The 21804-nt window shown below is 37.9% G+C and overlaps 1 protein-coding gene across 4 annotated transcripts in view; it reads left to right on the forward strand.

The window, feature by feature from the left end:
* The first annotated feature begins 4885 nt into the window (after positions 1–4885).
* Fstl5 (follistatin like 5) overlaps positions 4886–21804 on the forward strand; it is a 692962-nt gene continuing 676043 nt past the window's right edge. The window contains exon 1 of one of the 4 annotated variants that reach the window (XM_060378450.1): positions 4886–5471. The gene's annotated coding sequence lies outside the window, so the exon portion shown is untranslated. The remainder of the gene's footprint in view (positions 5472–21804) is intronic. The other 3 variants (XM_060378449.1, XM_060378448.1, XM_060378447.1) reach the window with 3 other exon arrangements.

Here is a 21804-nt window from a genome sequence, read left to right on the forward strand (position 1 = left end):
GTTGATTGACCTTGCAAGCATTTGAATGCAGTCTTTTATGGACTTTTGAATGGCTCACTATAGGGTTTAATTCTGAATTGGCTTTCACCACACATGTTGATGAGCATGAAAAAATTTATTTCTTAAAGCTCAGTCTGGACATGTCATTAAGTGTGATAACTTTTAGCTTTGCAGTTAGGCAATATTTGTATCATATGTTCTATTCTTTCTCTGTTTAATGTTACTTAAGTACAGATTGATGCCAGTTGAGTTTCTTCACTCAAATTTTTATTTGTACTATACATTTGCTCTTGCTATTGTGAAATTTAAAAAGGCCTCTTTACACACTAGGAACTAAAGTAATGCTTGCATTGATCTGTGCAACAGTGAACACATGTTTCTGAGAATGACCTTTAATCCTTGATGAACGGTACTGTTATGTTGATAAATTCATGATTACAAAAAACGATCCTGATGTAAGTTTTTATGTGTCAGTGAAAATATTAGTTATAAGATAATTTTAAGGCCAGCAGTGTAGGTCAGTGAATACAGATGATTGCTGCTAGCCCAACCACCTAGGTTAGATCCCCAGAAAGCCAACTTTAGTAAGGTGTTCTCTGACTTTCATGTGCATATTCTGAGTGTCTGCTTTCCATGTCGCTGTCTCTATTTTTGTTTCTCGGTGTCTCTGTATCTGTGTATATCTGTCTCTCTCTGTGTGTGTGTCTTTGTGTCTCTTTTTTCTCCCTGTCTCTCTTTGTTCTTGTCTCTGTGTCTGTGTCTCATACACACAAATATGCAAACACCTTGGCTTCTGGAGAGATGGCTCAATGGTTAAGAGCACTGGCTGTTCTTGCAGAGTACCTGGGTTCAATTCCCGGTACCCACACAGTCACTCATAGCCACTATAACTATTCCAGAGAACCTGAAACCCTATTTTCCTCCACATGGACCAGGAACACATGTGACAAACAAACACACATGAAGGAAAACATTTATACAATAAAAATCAGTTAAGTATTTTAAATATTCTTAAAAAGAAAAGAACTTTATTGCTACAAATTTAGTTTAAAATCTATTACCTAAAACCAATGAAAATTTCTGTACTATGGTAGATAGGACAGAATTTGATTTCCATTTGTAACATGCAGTGGAAATTTTAAAATTAAATAATGTGATTCATGAAAAAGGATGTAATAGTTACAAACTATACTTAGAATGAATGGCTATATATATACACGGTGAACTACTATCTTCCAATGTGTAACTTTATATTTCCTCATTGAAGCTTAGTCACCGTCGAAGCATTTTTATTACGTGTATCTATTTCTCTATTTGGGGATACAATCCACGGTACTGGTGGAGGTGAGAAGACACTTTATGAGAGCTGGGTTTCTCTGTCCCTTGTGTGGGAACCAGGAATTGAACTCAGGTCCTCAGGCTTGGCTGCAAATGTCTTCACCTGCTTAGGCATCTCCTCAGCACTGAATTTCCTATTTTTATATCTAAAATTGTAGGTCCATATTTTAAAGAAAACAAGCTTGAAAATCTGTTTATAACAACCTATTATGCACACATATATGCAAAACTCCTTTAGTTTCAATTTGGGGTTAGGTAAAGATGTTTAAAAAATGAGCTAAATCTCTATTCTCTTTAGTAACATGACTGTGTATTTAAGAATCTTATTGGCACAACACACATATAACTAGTGAACTAGTTGAATAGTGCATTAGAATATAATTGCACTTAAATAAAGAACATAAATTGGCTTGGGAGAATAGGTAATAAGAAAGGGGAAAAGGAAATCATAGTAGAAAAAAGAAGAAGAAAGTATATACTTTCAAATGCCAAATATAAAATCTTTTGTATGTTGTATTTCTTGGTAGAAAAGGCCACAACACAAAGGTATAATTTTAAACATTCCTCCTTAACAAAATTAATCAGTAATTAACCATCTACTTCTTGAAAACATGCACTCTTAGGCTATTAGGAGACAGCGTCATTATGCACATGCCACATGGTAGGCATTTGGGCACTCTGAAACATTCATGCTATGCCACAACCTCCTGATCTTAATTAATTAGGTCATTTGTGGCTATGAGGTTTCTCTTTACCTTGTTCTATTTTTGTTCTTGGGACTAAGAGAAGATCATAGACTAAGAAGTGCCAGACCTCTGCTTGTCACAGCAAACACATTCTTCGTTTGCAACAGATGTCATGGAAGACGTCTTGCTTTGCTTTCTCTTGCTGTGACAAACACCGTGACCAAAAGCAACTCGAGGTTTTACTTCAGCATACAGTTGTAGTCCCTCATGAAGGAAAGGCAGGATAGAATCACAGGGCAGGAGCCTGGATGCTGAAGCCAAGGCAGAGAGGCCTTACAGGAACCCGGCTTGTTCCTCCTGGCTTGCTCAGCATGCTTTCTTAAAAGCCCATGGCTGCCTGCCCACAAGTGGCATCATCCTTAGCGGGCTGGGCCCTCTCACATCAGTCATTCAAAGAGAAAAAGCATCACAGGTTTACCTTATTCACAGAGACATTTTTTCCGATGTAATTTCCTATTGCCAGATGACCCTAGCTTATGTCAAGTTTACAAAACAAAACAACAAAACAGAGCAAAGCAAACAATCTGAAACATAGTAGTCAGCAGACTCAAAAATAAAGCATAAAGAAAACCATGTATTATTGTTTTCATTAGAGGATTTACAATTATGGCATAGTATGTAGGCTAAAGTGATTATAATTTTGAATAGTATATACAGTAAGATATTATAATTTGGAAATAAACTTGAAATAATATGACTCTCCAGGAGTCTAAAGCTATCTGAACTCATAAGCCATTACACATTGAGCTTCACGACCATATGTGACCATAAATAATATTAATATGTTGACACGATAAGGGACTAGTCAGGAGGCCCCCATTCTACATTTTCCTCCGTGTCTTCTCAGAGACTAGTCGAGTCAGTTTCCTTCTCAGTTCTCTGCCTCGCCCAGCATATTTATGCTGAGGTCTGTTTTTACAAACATAGTGAGCAATGCTCAGAGGAAACTTTATAAAGAATTGTAGATGTTAAAATAGAAATTTCTGATTTTTTTCTATAGATTTAAAAAAATGACATCAAAACATACTAATACGGAAAGTCACGAAAGGTTCAGAATAGTTTGAATTTCACCACATTTCATTAGAATATTACAAAAAACAACAAAATTAAACAAACAAAAGAATTGATGGGTGCTTTGCTCCTGATATGTGTCTCTATGTATGGTTGCCAAAATTGCTCTTCCTCCTATTGCTCTTTCTCTTTTTCCTCTCTTCTTTGCTCTCTTCCATTCTTTTTAGAGACAATGAGAAAACAATTAGCTTTTCCCCTTTATGTTTGGAAGTTTCCCAGTTTTGTCATCTTTAGTTGCTGAATAATTTTATGATTGCCTCATTTGGATTCAAGCCTTAAAGTCTTATTACTAGAGTGAGCTGAAAATTGATGCCGATTAAATAATTTCCATATGTCTTCCTGACTTTTACAAGAATGTATAAGATATCCTATGCATTTCTGCAGCGAACCATCTAATCTTCTCTGACATGATAACAGGAAGGACATCAAAGCAATGTCTGGGTTGTTTCTCTTTGCACAACCAGCCTAAGGGCAGGCTAGTCAACGAGCTCTATTGTAATTGTCATTGACAATAGCCACCTGGTCCCATGAATTACCTTTCATCTTCTGCAGTGGTGTCTGCTATTAAAAGTGTACTGGGATCTGAGACAATAAGTGTGTGTGTGTGTGTGTGTGTGTGTGTGTGTGTGTGTGTGTATGTGTGCATACATACTGAGCACTTCAAAATAACATTTGTCATTTATATATCAACATAAAGTTGGTAGCTGTCAGAGGAGAATAAAGCATGGCAGGTTGCTCTGAGTTTAAGAATTATTGTCTTTGTGTGTTAACGCTGTTTGAGGAAACTCAAGTTTATCTTCTAATTAACGTTGCTGAGGGCGCAGGAGTGGGTCTGGTGTTAAGTTAGCTTAGATTCCTGGGAAACGACGACACACTGGTGCAATCTGGTAGAAAACAGCGCGTTAAATCGTATGCATTTTTAAAAAGATGCACATTTCAATGGAAAAGCTTTATGCAATTTAAACCCCTTGAGATTAGTTCTATACAGTACTTTCTTTTTGTGCAATTAGCATTCGGTGGAGGTGGTGTATGTGGAAGGTGTGTGAATGATTCAGGAGCGTTTGTTTACAAGTTGGAGATCGCTGTGAACCTAACCAAACAGGCCCCTTTGCTTTGTCAAAGTCCTCTTGAAGCCTCCTGGGAGAAGGAGGATCATGTACACCAAGAAAACTGCTAAAAACTATGACATTTTTTTCCAGCGCATTCTATCTTTCCTAGAACACGTGATTTATTTGACATGATAGATGTTGCACAGGCTTCTCGATTTGGCGATGAGAGTTGAAACTGAGAACTTTAAAACAAAACGTCATTTTAAAACGATTAAAAAAAAAATCCTGGGATCTCCAAATCGATGAGGCTTATCATAAACTAAATAGGGTGCAGTCACATGACTTAAAAAAAATCCTGTTTCCTAGTGGTGACAAGCATTACACGCTTTCTAACATTCTTCCTGCGCTCAGTTATTAAAAAAAAAATCCACTCAAGTTTCTGCAGCAGGGACTCCCTCCAACAGCCCCGAGAACCTAGGAGCAGAACTCTGAATCAGGCGCCCATCTAGGACCAAAGTTTGGTCTGGAAGATCAGAAGGGCGTGATGAACGGGGCAGGGCTGGATGGCTTCCCGGCGGGGCCCAGTCCCGGGAGCCGCGGTCCCCGCGAAGGCGGAGGCGCGGACACCGCCGCAGCCTCTGGTTCCGCAGGGCTCGGCGAGCCGAGCGTCAAGTCCGACAATGCCCAGGCAGGTTTTAAGCCTGGCCCGCTGCGGTCGAACCCCTCCGAAACCCAGGCAAGGGGCCGCCCCTCACCGCCCGGAGAGTTGATATGCAAAGCAGTTACGTCAGATGTGGGGGCGGGGCACACCCGGTTGACGGGCAGCCCGGGTCCTGCCGAGGGAGGAGGCGCGAGAATCAGCCTGCTTCAGGGAGTGAGACGAACTGGACGTGAGCGGAGCTGGTGCTGTCCACAGCGTGTCGGTGCTGAACCCGGGCTGTGCGCGCCTCGCCTGCGTGGGCACCGGGAGGCAACGCCCACGGGAGCCCTCTGTGCCCGGTGGGACCCGCGCCACCAGCAGGACCCATTTAACTTGACAAAGGAGTGCGACTCGGACGTGGGAGAGACTCCTGTGTTTGCAATCTGGGCGCCCACTCAAGCGTGACTTCGGAGATTTCTGTAGTTTTAACTCTAAGTATTTTGATTTTTTTTTTCCAACCTAAGACGGTTTTTCATCATCATTATTTCTTCTTCTTTTTAAAACTGTGACTCGTATTTCCACAACGTTTAGGAGTCTTTTTGGGGACTTTATTTTTGTTGACTTAAGGTAAGAATAGAATATTGTTATAAATGATTGCAAGTGCGTGAGAAAAACAGACAGCCGTGCAAAAAATTTAAAAATAAGTTATGTTTGTTTCTATAATTTGAGAGAGGATTTTGGTAATAATTGTAAAGAATTTAATAATTTGGGACAATACGAGACGCTCTTCTAATAATACTGGAGACAGTGATTATTAAAGTGTTAGAGAAGTTGAGAGCTGTTTGTTTCTGTGAAGTTAATGTTGTAATACGTATCACTTTATTAATGAAAATATTTTAGGTGAACACTTCTGATGGGGCTTGGGTTAGTAAGGGATCAATATCAAGCCCACAGATATGTGTATGTATGTCATAAAATTCTCCAAGTCCTTTATAATACATTTAATTTAAAAACATATTTGAATGACCTGTTACCTGGCTAATAAATAATACTTTCCATATCCAGAATGTGGACTGCGAAATGCAGAGCTTGTTAACATGTACTGGAGGGAAGACGGGAGGGATAGGAATATTTCTGCCAGGATGGCTTCATTTACATATGTTGTTGTGCTGTGGATGCGAATAGAACTCCTGAAACTCAGTCTGTGAGAATTTCACACCCAAGGTCGTGTGAATTTCCAAGTTGGGGACTGTTTGTTCTTCTATTGACTAGTGGGTGTCATCTCTCCCCACCCCCTCAGGTCAGAGGTGAATGTAAATGAGATTTACTGATTTAATAATACAGTATTAGCTTTCATTGTAGTCTTGACTGCTTTGGTGATTGAATAGAGCAGGTAAGCTTGGGTTGAGACGCTGTCTTGCTGTTTCATCAATTTTTAACCTCTTGCACACTTAACAGAGAACATTTTTCTGCATAAGAGATTTCATTTGAAGCTGTGTTCCTTTTGCCATTCGGCAGTGCGATCTGAGTGTGCTTTGGTGGAAGAGCTCAGTGTGGATAAACAGGGAACAAGGCTATTTGGAGTGAGCAGCTGCTAAATGGTGGAAGTTACTTGATGTTCCCGTAGGTCTTGATACTGCTCATGCATGTACCAAATAACTGAGGTTTGTCTCAGAAATGGCATTGTGAGTCCCTGTTTATGCCATCCAGTGACTTTCCATGAAGGGAAATCATGCCTGGATAAAGGCAGAGCTTGCCTCTTCACATTTCAGGGCTACAGTTCAGGTTGCAGGTAGGTGTCTCATGTTGATTGGAGTAGCTAGACTGTAAGGCTACTTCATGCTTAACTGTCTGAACTCACGAAGGGTGTGCTGTGCACAGCACCATCGGGTAGTAGACTAAGGTCATGTATTCTGGATTTTAAAATGTCTTAAGCATTTGCACTATAGTTGCATTAGAGTCACTGCGATGAAGTTTTGGTACATATGATGTTAAGTCATTCACCGGAGCAGAGATTTTTCATTGTATTTACATCATAGATTCTAGGAGAGGGACTGTTACAAGAAATATATTGCTGTAGATTCTCCTGAGCAAAAGTGATTCTCTTAAGTTGTTCCCTGTTTCCATCGTAACAAATATTCTTTGGAGGATTCATGTTATTCATTTGATCCTGTGTTTAAATATTCATAAGTAATTAAAATTTTGAACAAGTAGACACATAAATTCACACCATCTACAGCACAACAATAAATAAGAATCATGAAATATCCGGGAAGTTTTGATAAACATAACCTTGTTTTGTATAATTGTTTTTCATTACTATTCACTGTAAAGTTTTCTTTTAAAAACTAATTATAGTGAAATAAATATTTCAATTTGGAATTTCAAGTAGAATGGTGGTTGCTTTCGTATTTATTAATCTTGAGACATTCCTGCATACTTTATTTCTACAACTTGCTTGAAAGGCAGTCATACGTGAACCTTAAATTTGTTCCAATGTTTATGAGACACCATTGGTTTTTGTTTGCAGAAAGTTTTCTGTCCTTATTCAGATATAAATAATCATGAATATCCAGTGTTCTTACAGATGAAGTTATTATTATCACAATTTGATATTTAAATAAAGCTAAAACTGTGTTAGTGGTAATTATGACATTCTAGGTCACTGATAAGTTAACTCAGTGGGACAAATCAACTCATTCCTTGACTTTATACACATTTAGCTTTTATGTCTTAGTTATGAGGTAAGATAACTGGATTCACATAGTGTGCCCAAAGTTTGCACTTAAAAGATCTTATTTCAATGGAGAATAAAACACACAGTACAAAGTAATAAAATTACCGGATTTAAAGGCACTGAGAAGACAGTTAAATGTGGTAATTCACTAATTGCTCTTCCAGAAAGATAATTATAATTTATTGCATACATTATAAATTTATATTTTAAGTTATTCAGGACAATATAAAAACAATATTTAAAATAAAACATTAGATATATTATTAAAATAATAACATCATTACAGAAACTATGCAAGTGCAAGGTTGTTTACTTTAAAGTGATAACCTTTAGCAGGTGTGTAAATTATTGTTTTATCTAAAAATGCATTGAGGTAAAAATTAAATAAAATGAAACTTGCTAGGTGGATTTATTTTATTTTTATACATATATGACAAAATTCTATGTATATTTTTGAGACTGACCATAGTATTATGTTCATAAGGAACTTATATGTACTGTTAGTCCTTCATATTTTGCCAAATTACTATAGTAATGCTATCACATATGATATTATAAAGCTCAAAATTTGTGGTGAACTAATAGGCCAGGAAAACACTTTCCATAGTTATCATCATTTTACCATCCAGGTGGCCAATTATCTCTTCTAAACAATCTTAATCACCTTCTGATCCAGGGCCACCATTGTCTTTTGGGTACAGTTTCCTTAAGGTGAGATAGAGGGTCCCTTGTGGAAAACTACCAGTGGTTCCAATATAACCACTATACATAACCAAGTAATTGATCCCTTTGTGCTTTAAATCAGCTTAGTATTTACCAGCAAATGTTGTTATATGGGTTGGAATAGTGTTTTGGTAAATCCAGGGTTCCTGTGAGTCTTAACATGAGGGCTTTGAAAGAGAAAAAACAAACAATGTCATTGGGGGTTAATTTAATGAGAGTCACTGTGTCTGTGTGTGTGTATGTGTGTGTGTATGTGTATGTGTATGTTTGTGTTTGTTTTCATCTCTGCTGAATTACAAGAAGCATGGGGAGAAAAATGATCTGAAAGATGTGAGTTCAAGATAAGCTACTTAATACAGAAGTAATAAGAATCATAGGCCTTAATAAATTATATACTTTTGCTTTGCAAAATGTGCCTTCTAATTTCTGTCATTTTGAAATTTAGATTAGTTGACTTGAGAGAACATTAGTTTTAGGAGGGGGATTTTTCACTTATTTATTTTTGGACAAAAACATTTTTCAGAAGCTCTTAGAGTAAATGGCAATAGAAAATTAAGTAATTGTAGAAATAAGTAAATGGATATATTCACAATGAAGAAGTTATATAGAACATATGAGAAAATACACTTCTGGTAAATAATTTGAAAATTATTGCATGTAAAAGAAAGTTACAAAAATAAATGGATTTCTTTACATCTTCTGATAGTAAGTCATATACTTCTAAAAGAAAATGGCCTGGACATTTCAAAACATGAAGTTTTACTTCTTATGCATGATTGTTTCTTATATATTATTTGGTAAAGAAGCCTAGACTAACTCTGAACTTTCTATAAAACCAAGTAATTAATACTCCTTAAAAGTAGCTTTTGGTTTCAAACGATGTAAATCTATAAGTAAAGTTGCTTAATGAGTTTATTTGAACGTCAAACTGGAATATTATTCTACCACATAACTGTCTCATAGCACTGCCAACAATTTTAAGACATAATGAAAAAGACTTAGAAATACTTTGTCATTGTGTTTTATTTCAATGTACTAATTATAATTGACAATTAAGGGAAACATACTACACAAATGTTCCTTGCTAAGTAGCACCAATGTAACAATTACATACATACAGTGAGAATTCAAAAATATCCAGAAAACTCACTCCTCATAGATGATCAAATGACAGTATTTTACCTTTCCAACACATTAGCTGTGGTTTAAAAAACTACAAAGGCCTTTTTTAGTCTGTAAAACCTTATAATTTCTTTATGTTCATAAAAAAAGCATGCCTCATGTTTTGGGATCATGTGCTCTGAAATCTGTATTCTTATGCCACAAGCAAGGATCGGGAGGGCCTGAGCTATCTTACTGAGGAATGAGGAGGAGAGTCCTCCATGTTTCTAAGGCAAAACCTAGGAGCTGCTAACAACAGTTTCACTTGCTGCTCCGCCATGAACTACCTGTTGATATTTGAACCTGTGTTCTGGGAGGCAGAATTTACTTATTCATCTCTGAAAAGAAACACACACGCACGCGCACGCGCACGCACACGCATGCGTGCGTGCGCGCACACACCATCCACTCTCAAAATAGAAACCATCCTTATTTTAAATTTATCTTAGGTCACTTTTATTCATCTTGTCATTTAATAGTATCTTGTTTTTGTTTATTTGGTTGGTTTTTTTTTTTTTTTTTTTTTTGAGATAGGGTGTCTCTGTGTAGCCTTGGCTGTCCAGGACTAGTTTTGTACACAAGGCTGGCTGCAAACTCAGTGATCTGCCTGCCTCTGCTTCCAGGAATTCTGGGATTCCCTCTGTGTGCCACGGTGCATGGCTACATTAATGTAGTAATGTTATGAAGACTGGAACTATTGTCACTTTACATAGAAAACCAAGAAACTTAAGTCAAACATTTCCATAATTTTTTCTGAGAAAAAGAGAAAATTTTTAAAAAGTTAGAGGATTACTGCCTGTAAAAGAAAGATACAGGTTTATTATTTCCTCCTTATCATCTGGTAGTATGCCATGTCTACATACATACACATACACACACACACATACACACACACACACACACACACACATATATATATAATTTTTTGTTCCTTGTGTATGGTTACGTTCATGCTCAGATATGGTAATTTGGGAAGATGAGTAGGTTCACCCTGAGCTAGGATCAGCGAAGCAGGCTCCTCAGACCATTGCACGTGTCTATCTGCCTGGTGTAGTCACTTGTTCAGCTGGTGTGTGCTTGTCTGTGTTTTACACTCTTTGTTACAGTGAATGCCTCTCATTATTTCCCTAAGAAATATCTCTACCTGTTAAATGTATTGCAATTATTATAAAGATTGCTGTTGAGTACGCACACTTTTGAGTGCATGGTTCTGAAGGTCTAGCAGAAAATTTCCTCTACATTTAATGTTATTAAGGATGCTGCATTGTCTAACCTCATACTTTAAATAGTTTTAAAGTATTAGCAATGGCAAATGTTTTTCATTCTGCCTCTGACAGAAGAAGAAACTGCAGAATAGGACAATTAGTCTAAAAATCCATTATCTTTTTTCTAACTAGGTAACGAAATTTAAGTACAAATTCAGCAGTAAGTTCAGCCCATTTAAGCAATCTATGCTTGAAGGCTGCTACTCATTTTCAAGCCCTCAGGTCAGTAAGTTGCCAGATTTTTAATAGCCTGCAAAATGAAATAAAATAATCAAAATAAACTTCCCAGGCTTGAAGCAAGGTTTCAAAAGGGGAGGTCTTAGGTCAGAATCAGACTGTTGTTTTCAGTCCTGTGTGTGGTAAAAGTTCATACTGACCACTAGCTGGGGCTCTTTGTTTTCAGAAGGTCAGAGGCTCAGGTGAAGAAGAAAACCTTGTTGGTGTGACTACAGGTTAGATCCCAGGTGAGACACAGACTTGAATCACATTCCCAAGTGCACTCTCATTATGCAAGTTTATGCTTGTCTTAACAAATGGATCCCAAAGGGGGAAAAAAAGTTGTAAGTTTTTTTTTTTTTTTTTTTTTTTTTTTTTTTTGTGGAGATGTGGGAAAAGTTTAAGGCAAAATTGTAATAGGACTTGTTTTGCTGTCTAATGCGCATTGTTTCCTAAGATTGAACCTGCTACAAAATATCAATAATTTTGGAAAATTTAATCCATTGCATCTACCATGCATTTGAACCAACCTTCTGCCTCCTCACCAAAAGCATTTTCAATCCAGAGTAAAACTGTTGTATTTTCACAGACACTTTGAAAATCCATAGCTTTTATCCAGATGGCTATTTCAGTAAATTGCTTGCAGTACAATTTAAAGACCTGAGTTCATATCCCAGTGTCTGAGGAAAGTTGATTGTGGCAGTGTATACCAAGAACAGCATAGATACTTAGATTCATGAGGGCTTGTTGCTTAGCCAGTCTAGCTGAATCAGTGAGCTCATGCTCACTGAAAGAACCAGGACAAAAAAAGAGTAACGTGGAGAGAAATTAAGGAAGAAGACGCCTGATATTATTCTGTTGCTCCCACACACATGGGTATGCATGCACACAGACAGGTATGTTTAAGTGCACACACAGATACATAAACACACACATGTCAAGCACACAAAATGATTGTATACTTATGTCACTAATGCTCAGAGAAGTTTATTCTATTTTATATTTGCTACATTTAGTTCATACAAAGCTGGAATAAATTTGTTAAGTGTTTTGTAGGTGTAAGACTATAGAAAAATGTGTTGATGAATTTGTATTTAGATTTTTTTTTTGAGGCAGGGTTTCTATGTGTAGTTTTGGCTGTCCTGCACTTTGTAGGCCATGCTGGCCTTGAACTCTCATTGATTCCCCTGCCTCTGTCTCCCTGAGTGCTTGAATTACAGGCGTGTGTTACCATGCTGGGCTTTAGTTTTGGATTTCTAAGGTCTTACAATATATAATTTTCTTATTTTTTTTTCAGTTGCTAACTGAAAATAACACAAAGCATGTTTCATTATTACCTTATTCCTTGCAACATAACTTAGAAATATGTATTAAGTTAGCAGATAATATAAACTTGAAGCAGAAGGCGAAATGACACCTTAGGTTTGTGGGTTAGGAAAAGTAGTATAAATGTATTTTATATTTACAATGAAAAAAATCACATTTCAAAAGATGTTATTTAAAAGACTATCAGACATGTGATGATATTTTCTTCCTTATTAAGTTACAGGTTGGCAAATGATTTGACCATTGTGTTTACAAGTTATGTCACCATGATATTGCACTTATATATTTTGAAATTTACTTACAATGCAAGGAATTTACCTTGATACAATCTAACAGAAATTAGCTAGTGCATAATTCAATTTTAAATTTTAACTAAATTGTAATTTTCTAATGACACTTCAGACCATATTTATTAGTGCAACTAATTTCAATGAGTGCATTGTGCATTGCACCCAACCACTTGGCAGATAGTCTTTGGTGCTAGGAATGAGCATGAATGACAGAGATAGAGTACCTGGTCTGATGACTCTTTTGAAAGACAGGCTATAGGCAAATCAATAAATGCAAAGTAGAATCCCATTGACTGTATAATTACTACAATAAAACTGAAACAAGGGAATAATGGCTAAAGGAAAACAGTGCAACCTAAGAGAGGGGTTATCTTAAGTATCATTTACAGGTATCCAATAAAAAGCTCTTGCCCAAAGTTAAGAATACTCTTATTGATTGATTAATTGATTGATTGATTTGATTAAGAGATTGTCTCTACTTGGAACCCAGGTCCCATATGTGCTAATCATATGCCCATCACTGATTTACACCCTTAGCACTTGTGTTCCTCAAAATATACTTTTGTAAATTGTATTAATTCATTTAATTAAGTTTGATACTGAAGGAAAGAACATTAATCGACTTCAGGGACTTGAGATTTTAATTATCAGGCAATCAAGCTTTCATTTTAAATTAATAGTAAATTAGGTTTAAGCTGGGACAGTGTTGTGTACTGGACACCTTCTTATAGAAAAGAACACTACAATCAGAAATCTTAATTGACATGCTGTAGTAAACTCCTTTAGAGTGGACATCATTTTGTAAAATAGTACACACTGTTCAGGGCTATATTATGGAAAAATTTGTGAAGGCTCATGCCCAACTATTGTTTTCATTTGACGACCTGTTTGTTCTTCAATGACAGGGTTCTGATGGGAGATACCAGGGATGAGAAAGATAGAGAAGATAAGCTGGGGTCAGGAGATATTGTATAATATATTTCCTAGGCCAAGAAAGTTTATTAAGAAGCACAGCGCTTTATATGTATTGTATCAGAGTGAAAAAATGGCCAAGGTCAGTAATGAGAATTTGTGGGATAGATAAAGTTGGCTATCACTTGTGTGCGTATATATATATATATATATGTGTGTGTGTGTGTGTGTGTGTGTGTGTGTGTGCATATCTATGTATATCACACATCTATCTATCTATCATCTATATGTACATATTTAGCAAAGAACACCTTTGATAGTGTAAAAAATCTGTTTATATAGATATTAACTAATGTGACAGTGGCACTGTCCATTAGGCTAGGGGGCAAATGAGGTAAGATGGAAAGGAAGCAGGCAGCCTGGCATGGGCCCTGTCTCTCTCATCTTATTGGTAACTGTGGTGTGATCTTTTCTGTTCTTGCACCCATTTCCTTCACTGTGGACTGAATCCTCAGAAACCGTTAGCCACCGTTAAAATTTCCTCCTTTGTATTATATAGTTATCATAATTACTGAAAATTTCACTAACTAAAACCCTGATACTAGAGAATTGCTTTCACTGCTGTGACTAAATCTGACCCTGTGAATCTGATGCTTTTGGGGAATATTTGTGGGAGAAATTTGGAAGAGTTTGCAGGTGTGCAGGCTAGAAAAAGCCCAGAATGCTAATTAAGCTCCAGTGCTTAATGAGGATTCTGAGGAGAGCTCAGAAGACTAAGACTCCCCCAAAATAAAGACAATAAAGCTGTACTCATGGGGCTTTTGGTGGGAACAAATACTTAGAGGAGTAGAGGCTATTATTATATCCTGAAAAAAAATTGTCTACATTTTATCGACGTTCATAGTGTTTGTTTCAGGCTGACTTTAAGGTAACAGACTAGTTAATATGACAAAGAAGATGTCATGATATTCAGGCCTTAGCTTAGTTTTTTCTGGCTGCTTTTAGATAGCGCCACAGTGGAAATCAGGAGTAGCAGCCAGGGAAGAAAGACTTGATAGACTTGTGGCTTGGATGGAACAATGTGTGCAAAGTTGAGGAAGAGGAAGGCACTGTTCCTAAGGGAAACACTAGAAACCAGGTACTTTGCGCTGGGACAATAGGTAAGGATTTTTGAGCATATCTTAGAAATTGGCTAGGCATCATCCTTTGCATGATGTGAAAGGGTAAGTTCTTTGAAACTTTCTGAAGAGTGTTCCCTGGCTTCCCTGCACGTGAACCTGCCTGGGAGATTGTTACCCCAGGTATGGCCCTGGCTTCATGTGCAGTTCTCTAGCTCACAGGTGCTCAGAAAGGAAAGCCACATCTGCAGGCAGAGCTATCCCAGAATCAGGCTATGGAAGCTGCAAACAGCAAAGGCACAGGGCAGGAGTTGCCCAGACATTTGGAAGCTTACATCAAAATACCGTGTGTCTTTGATGTTGGTCATGGAGATAAAAATTTAGTATTTTCCCTACTGGATGTAAGCCTTGGTTTGGTCTGCTTATTGCTGCTCATCCTCTTAAGTCTCTCTGCTGTAAGAAATGTTTACTCTGTACAACTGTAGCTTATAAATATGCACAGTTTCCTCTGTCTCAGAAAAGCCTCTGGACTTCTAGGTTAGAACAATTTTGAAACTCTTGGGATTATGGGGATTTCTGTATTCATTTTGCATTATCAAATGACCATCATTGAACGTATGACAGGAGTCTACTGAGCACATCTGAAAGACTCTAACTAGCAGTGTTTTCAAAGCAAAGACTCATGACCAAACCTTTGGCAGAGTACAGGGAATCATAAGAAAGAAGGGGAGTTAGTCTGATGGGGAAAGGATAGGAGCTCCACAAGGACCAAATATATCTGGGCACAGGGACATTTCTGAGACTGACATTCAACCAAGGACCATGTATGGATATAACCTAGAACCTCCACTCAGATGTAGCCCGTGGTAGCTCAGTAACCAATTGGTTTCCCAAAGTGAGGGGAACAAGGACTATTTCTAACAGGAACTCAATGACTGGTTCTTTGACCTACCCACCCCCCAAGGGAGGAGCAGTCCTGTTAGGCCACAGAGGAGGGCTTTGCAGCCAGTCCTGAAGATACCTGATAAAACAGGATCAGATGAATGGGGAGGAGGTCCCCCCTATCAGTGGACTTGGAAAGGGGCACGGTGGAGATGAGGGAGGGAGGGAGGGACTGGGAGGGAATGAGGGATCGGGACACGGCTGGGATACAGAGTTAATAAAATGTAACTGATAAAAAAATAATAATAATAAAATAAAAACAAAACAAAACAAAACAAATGACCATTATTAGCTTTTGTTGGGAGCAGTGGAGGAAAGAACAAATATTTAGAATTTAAATTTCATTTAAAGGTAAATGAAATGCTATCCATGGGCACAGGTTGACAGTTTGTTTCCTCTTTGGTGGTGTATTCTGAAGGGGTTGGAATTGTCCCAAGGTGGAAGCTAGCTAAAGCATGTAGGTCCCAAAGGCTATACATGGGGCAGCATCTTTCTCTCACTCTTCCAGCTGTGTGTGCTCTCTAACTCAATGAAGTGAGCAGTTTCAGCCGTCTGCTTCCCGCAGCCATGATGTTCGAACATACTGTGAATCAGGAACAAAGTTCTGTGGATTGCTCCTGAAACACTGAGGCCAAATAAGTCCATCTTCTCATGCCTGGCTTTTCTCAAATGTTCTGTCAAAATCAGAGTGAAATTCCATGGCTTTAAATGAATATCTGAAAATAAATTTCTTTTTGTTCTTCCTGAATGACATGTTGAACTTATTCAGAGTTTTACACTTTAGTAGAAAAGCTACATATTCTAAAATCTATGATTCTTCCGCCCCAGTGTTTCTTTAAAATGACCTAGTATTCCAGACATTCTGGCATTGTAAGGGAGACAGAGATGCCTAGAATGTTTGGGTTTGTGTATCTGCTTGAGAACTAGTATTCATGTTAACGTTACTATACAATCCTGTTCCTGGAGAGTAGTATACCATGAAATCATGTAAAAACAAAACAAAACAAAATAATGTTAAATTAAAAAATCTATAACTTTACAAAATAAATGTCAAGATTAAATGCACATTTTTTTTTTCTGTTCCCTGGCAAGATACCAAAAGTATCTTGTATCAAAATTAAATGCACATTTTTTTTTTCTGTTCCTTGGCAAGATACCAAAATTAGTGTCTCTGCACAAAGTAAGGCTTGAAAGAACTACCACAAATTGTGCCAAAGTTTTGCCTGAATTATTTCCTTTGGTGAGATGGTGAGAGCTCTCATAATGCTATAATTCCTTAAGCTTAAAACCTTTAATGAAAAAGAGAAAACAAAATTCTAGAAACTTTTTTTTCTTTACTTTAAATATATGCTTTTACGTTTCACAAAAAACAGTTGGAAATAAACACTTTCTGAAACCATTAATTTTCTTTTGACAAGTGCCCTGTTTTCTTTGTTTCTGGAGGCTGGAAGAAGGTGAAAGGCTCATTGTCTGCACGTGAATAGCACAAAGTAGCTGATGAAATCTGGAGACAACTGTGTGCCAGCTGTGAGAACTGCTCTCAGGGGCTAGCACTCTCCTGGCCATCCGTTAATTATATATGTTTTTCTGAACAACTGCCTCCAAATCAGTAGAGGGAACTAAGGAAGGTATTAAGGGTGTTTTGTTACGAGCTTTATCGGACCACTGTGTTTTTCTTCAAAAACAGTCTTCAGGTATAGAAAAAAAAAAGACACTTTCAAATGCAAAATAGCCCTTATGAGTTTGCAAATCTGCCACCATTTAAACACCTGCAGGAGCTCTAGTGTTTCTTCTGGAATGGCTCTGTCCTGTTTGTCATCTGTACATAGGTAGGCTTCACTTACTTAAAGTATGACCAACTCACTGAGTCATTAGTCATTGATCTTCCCATTTTATAGCTTTTCTCACTGGGTCTGTTTTTTTGTTTTTGTTTTTGTTTATGTGTTTGTTTTTAGACAGGGTTTTCTGTGTATCCTTGGCTGTCCTGGACTTGTTTTGTTTTGTAGATGAGGCTGGCCAACTCATGGAGATCTGCTTGCCTCTGCCTCCCAAGTGCTGGGATTAAAGTCATGTGCCACCATGCCTAGTTACCTGGGTCAATTTTGTAAAAATATTTAAATTAAGAGAATTTGAAGAAACTCTAACAGATTAAATTAAGTTCTCTGTTGGCCAGAAAAATAGTGCAGGTTTGGTTCTCAAAGTTTGTTGTATAGCTCTATAAATTATTTGTAAATAAATATTAATTACTGTTTTCCAGCACTACTTTTGAAATAAAAAAATTACATAAAACTTATGTAAGTTGTCTGAAGTTATTAAGCATGTCTGAAGCATTCAATACCTGTGAACCTCAAGGTAGCGAACATTTCAAGTTGTACTTTATTGAGACTTTCCTGCATGTTTTTCAAAAGTCTCTTTTAAAATATAAAACATTTTCAATTTAAAGATTTTTTCTATTTAAAACTTATTTCTATCAAAAGGTATTGAATACATTCTTAGAGTTCAGTTGAACACTTACAATGCTGCATAATTAGCTAAGACATAGCATGATTCATGAAAAAGAAATGGAGCATATATGTGTGTGTGTGTGTGTGTGTGTGTGTGTGTATAATAATTTTGCTTTTTGTTTGTTGAAGAAAGGGTCTAACTGTGTGGCACAGACTGGCCTCAGCTCACAGTGATGTCAAGGTGTCCTGCACCTCATGATCCTCCTTCCTCAGCCTCCTCATTGTTGAGGTTACAATAATGTGTCACAAACCTCCTTTTATTCCTAATAATTTGTATATATAATTTCATGGTGAAGGTATGGTTAACTCCTTATTTGGCATTTTAATAGTTTTAATTTGATATGTTACTTTTAAAATAAATTAGCTGTTTCTTTATGACATCAACATGTGTCTATTTTTCTATTTTATTATTTATTTATAATTATTATTACTTATTATAATTTATTCACTTTGTATCCCAGCTGTGTTCCCCTCCCAATACCACCCTCCCTCTCTCTTCTCCTCCCATGCCCCTCCCCTAGTTTTCTTCCCCTTTCATCTGATTCTAGCTTATCAGGTCTCATTAGGACTGGCTGCATTATCTTCCCCTGCTCCCCTTACTAGGGAACCCACTTGGAAACATCCCCTTTTTAAAGGCTGAGAAGAGTTAAATGTTGCACTTATTCCAGTGACAACTTTTTCACACATGCAGGCTTAGAGTTATGATATTACTTGACCACTTTTTATTTATTTATTTATTTATTTATTTATCACAATTTATCACTTTGTATTTCAGCTGTAGCTCCCTTCCTCATCCCCTCCCAATCCCACTCTCCTTCCCTCTTCTCCTCCCACCCCTGCCCCAGATGGGGAGGAGTACCTCCCCTATTAGTGGACCACAGTTTCTTGTTGAGATTTTATTAATATGAAAGGTAAACTTCTGGACTTTTACCTGTATCTGCTTAGTAGTAATTATAGTATTTTGGCAATTTTTTGTTTTTTTATTTTTTTGAAGTTGAAACACTTCTTTGTTTCTTGACCATTTCTTGGTCAATTCAAGAGAAACAGAGCTGGATGTGCAGACTACTGGAAAGTGAACTACGAAATCGTTGCAGTGCGTGTCAGCTTAACACCTTGCTTGAAATACATGAGAGGCTCACGAGATGTATATGATCTTAGGAAACAAAGGTGGAGACGAGGATCCCTGGAAGGTTGAGGGTCACAACTGCTGTAGATAGGAAGCACACAGGCTCACTGAGGGCTCTACCGGCTTCAAAAAATTTTGTGTTCTTATATGCAGGACTCTTAAATTTCAGCTTGAAAATTCACATCTAAGAGGAATTTTCTTTTTTAGTATATAATACTTTCATTAAAAATCATCTTGCTCAGTCTGTATTTATAAAAAGAACTTGGATTTCTCAAGGGCACAGACATTTATTCAAAGTAACATATAACAATTTGAGTATAAATAAAATATATTATTCTGATGTAATTCTGACTACCAAAAATTGTTTGATTACAGAGTACCAAAGTACTAGCCAAAACCAAGAATCTTTTTTATTTATTTAAGTGTCTTTTTGAAAAAAATATCTCTCCCACATTTTCCTTAATTGGCATGTGCTTTGGATCCATGTGAGTATGACCCAGAGCCAGTATGTGATCAGGCAGATCATTATTTCTATATCACATTTTTAATTAAATATTTTTTAAAATATATTTTTATTTTTTATATTATTAGATAGTTATACTAGTTTCTGCCTCCCTTTCCACCCTCTAATCCCTTCTATGCACTCACTCCAGCTTTATTTCAAATTTATGGCCTTTTTTTTTCATTAGTTGTTGTTGTGTGTTCCTAAATCTATAAATATAACCAGCTAGGTCTGTAATGTTCATTTTTTAAAACTCTATTTTCTTTGAGGCCTTTAAGGTCTCCATCTCCCTTCCACCAACCCTTTAACCCTAGGTAGGAGAGAGAAGGTTAGTGGGGAGAGGAGGCACAGACCTCTTTATTTCTCCAGGGTGTTTAGAGTCAGTGGGTTCTTTTAGCACTCTGCCGATCTGTGTCAAGAGCAGATGTGACAAGCAGCCTGCTCCAAGCCCCTGCACTGCTAAGCCTGTCTCTCCTTCTGTCTGTTCCAAACCGCCACACCATCCGTCTCTGGTCTCTTCAACTGCTGCACGCCACACCTCTTTCTGGGCTCTCATATTTATATCTTCAGAGCCCTAGACCACTCCCCTGTCAGTGTTGCAGTTGGCAGGAGGTTACCAGCTGGCAAAAGCTGTGCCCCACACAAGACGATTAAGAGCTGTGGACAGACATGCTCTTCTCTGGGTCCAAAGCGGCTGACCCTGAGTGCAGTGCTTAGCCTCGCATCCTGAGCGTATCATTTTAGCTTTTTGTGGTATCCAACCATGCTTGGGGAGAATGTCCTGCTTCAATGGCTGTAAAGGCCTGAATGATCATGGCTGCATCACACTGTTGTGAGACTCTAATCTTGCATATATACCACAGGCAAACCAAGGAGACCAACACCAGAAGGCCTGCTAACACTCCCATGCCCGCCCATTCCTTCAGATGATTCATGGCTGCAGCAATCCATGTTGATAATCCTGTGGCTAGTCCTGCGTCCACTCCGGTAGAATTTACTGTGACAATGGCCACTCTCAGCTGCTCCATCGTAGTATCGAATTCTCCAGTCCAATTACCTAAAATATAGCTCGACAATTGTTTAGACAGATTTGCAGCACAGGAAAAATTCTCATGTTGTATGCTAGTGACACAAAGTCCAGCATACTTTCATTGACAGCCAGGTTGAGCGATTTGCCATAGGGTATCAATTTGCTCCTGCAAGAGGTCAATCCTCTGATTGAACACCATCAAGCTTCCTTGTAGTTGAGCATTAATTCCTTTATGTACAACTAAGGCATGAGCTACATTGGCTAAATGATTATTCAGGGTCTGAGCAGTCTGCCCAGTATGACTCATGGCTAATGCCCTGGTGGTAGCTCCAACAGCCGTTAATGAGATGGTAGTAACAATGGTGGCTGTAGTTCCAAGATCCCTTTTCTGTCTGAAGAGAGTCATAGCGTGAGGGGCATCAATGGGCATAGGCACCCAGTGAGGCATGCGAGTAACCAGGGCATACCTAACTTTACTAGCATTCCAGCATTGGGCAAAAAAGCAAGTATCATTGCATGCGGGTTGATGCCCCAGGTCCCGCCTCTGAGAAAAAGGTATCGGACGGTCTGATGCTCTTTGGGTGGATGACACCTAAATGAACATCTGTACAAAGTCCCAATTTATTTCTAATATCAGAGATCAGACCTCTACTCTTGCCTGATGCGTCTAAAACAAAAAGGGGGAACTGTAGAGAGCTGCGGAATGCTATGCCTTAAAGATGGAGCTGGTTTCCGCCTTCCACCTTCCCGATGGTGAGTGCTCTCTGTCACGAACAACTCCACATTTGGCTAAGGCCGAGGATCTGGCTTGCTTCCATGTATGTGGACCTATCTGCATTGTCCCCGTGGCACGCCTGGGTTGGCTACCCAGAGGCTATTTAAGCTGTGGGCTGGCTTTCCCCGGGGTCCGAGGATTGTTCAATGTTCCTGAATAAACTGCATTGAAAAAAAAAAAAAAAAAAAGAGCTGTGGACAAACGGAAGCCTAACTAAAATCCCATATTTGGGATTAAAACAAATATATATTTACATATCATAACTGAGGGTGTTTTTGCATTTTTCTTTATCATTATCATTTATTACAGATTATTCACTTTGTATCCTAGCTG

Source organism: Meriones unguiculatus, chromosome 2 (assembly GCF_030254825.1).
Source record: "Meriones unguiculatus strain TT.TT164.6M chromosome 2, Bangor_MerUng_6.1, whole genome shotgun sequence".
Lineage (NCBI taxonomy): Eukaryota > Metazoa > Chordata > Mammalia > Rodentia > Muridae > Meriones > Meriones unguiculatus.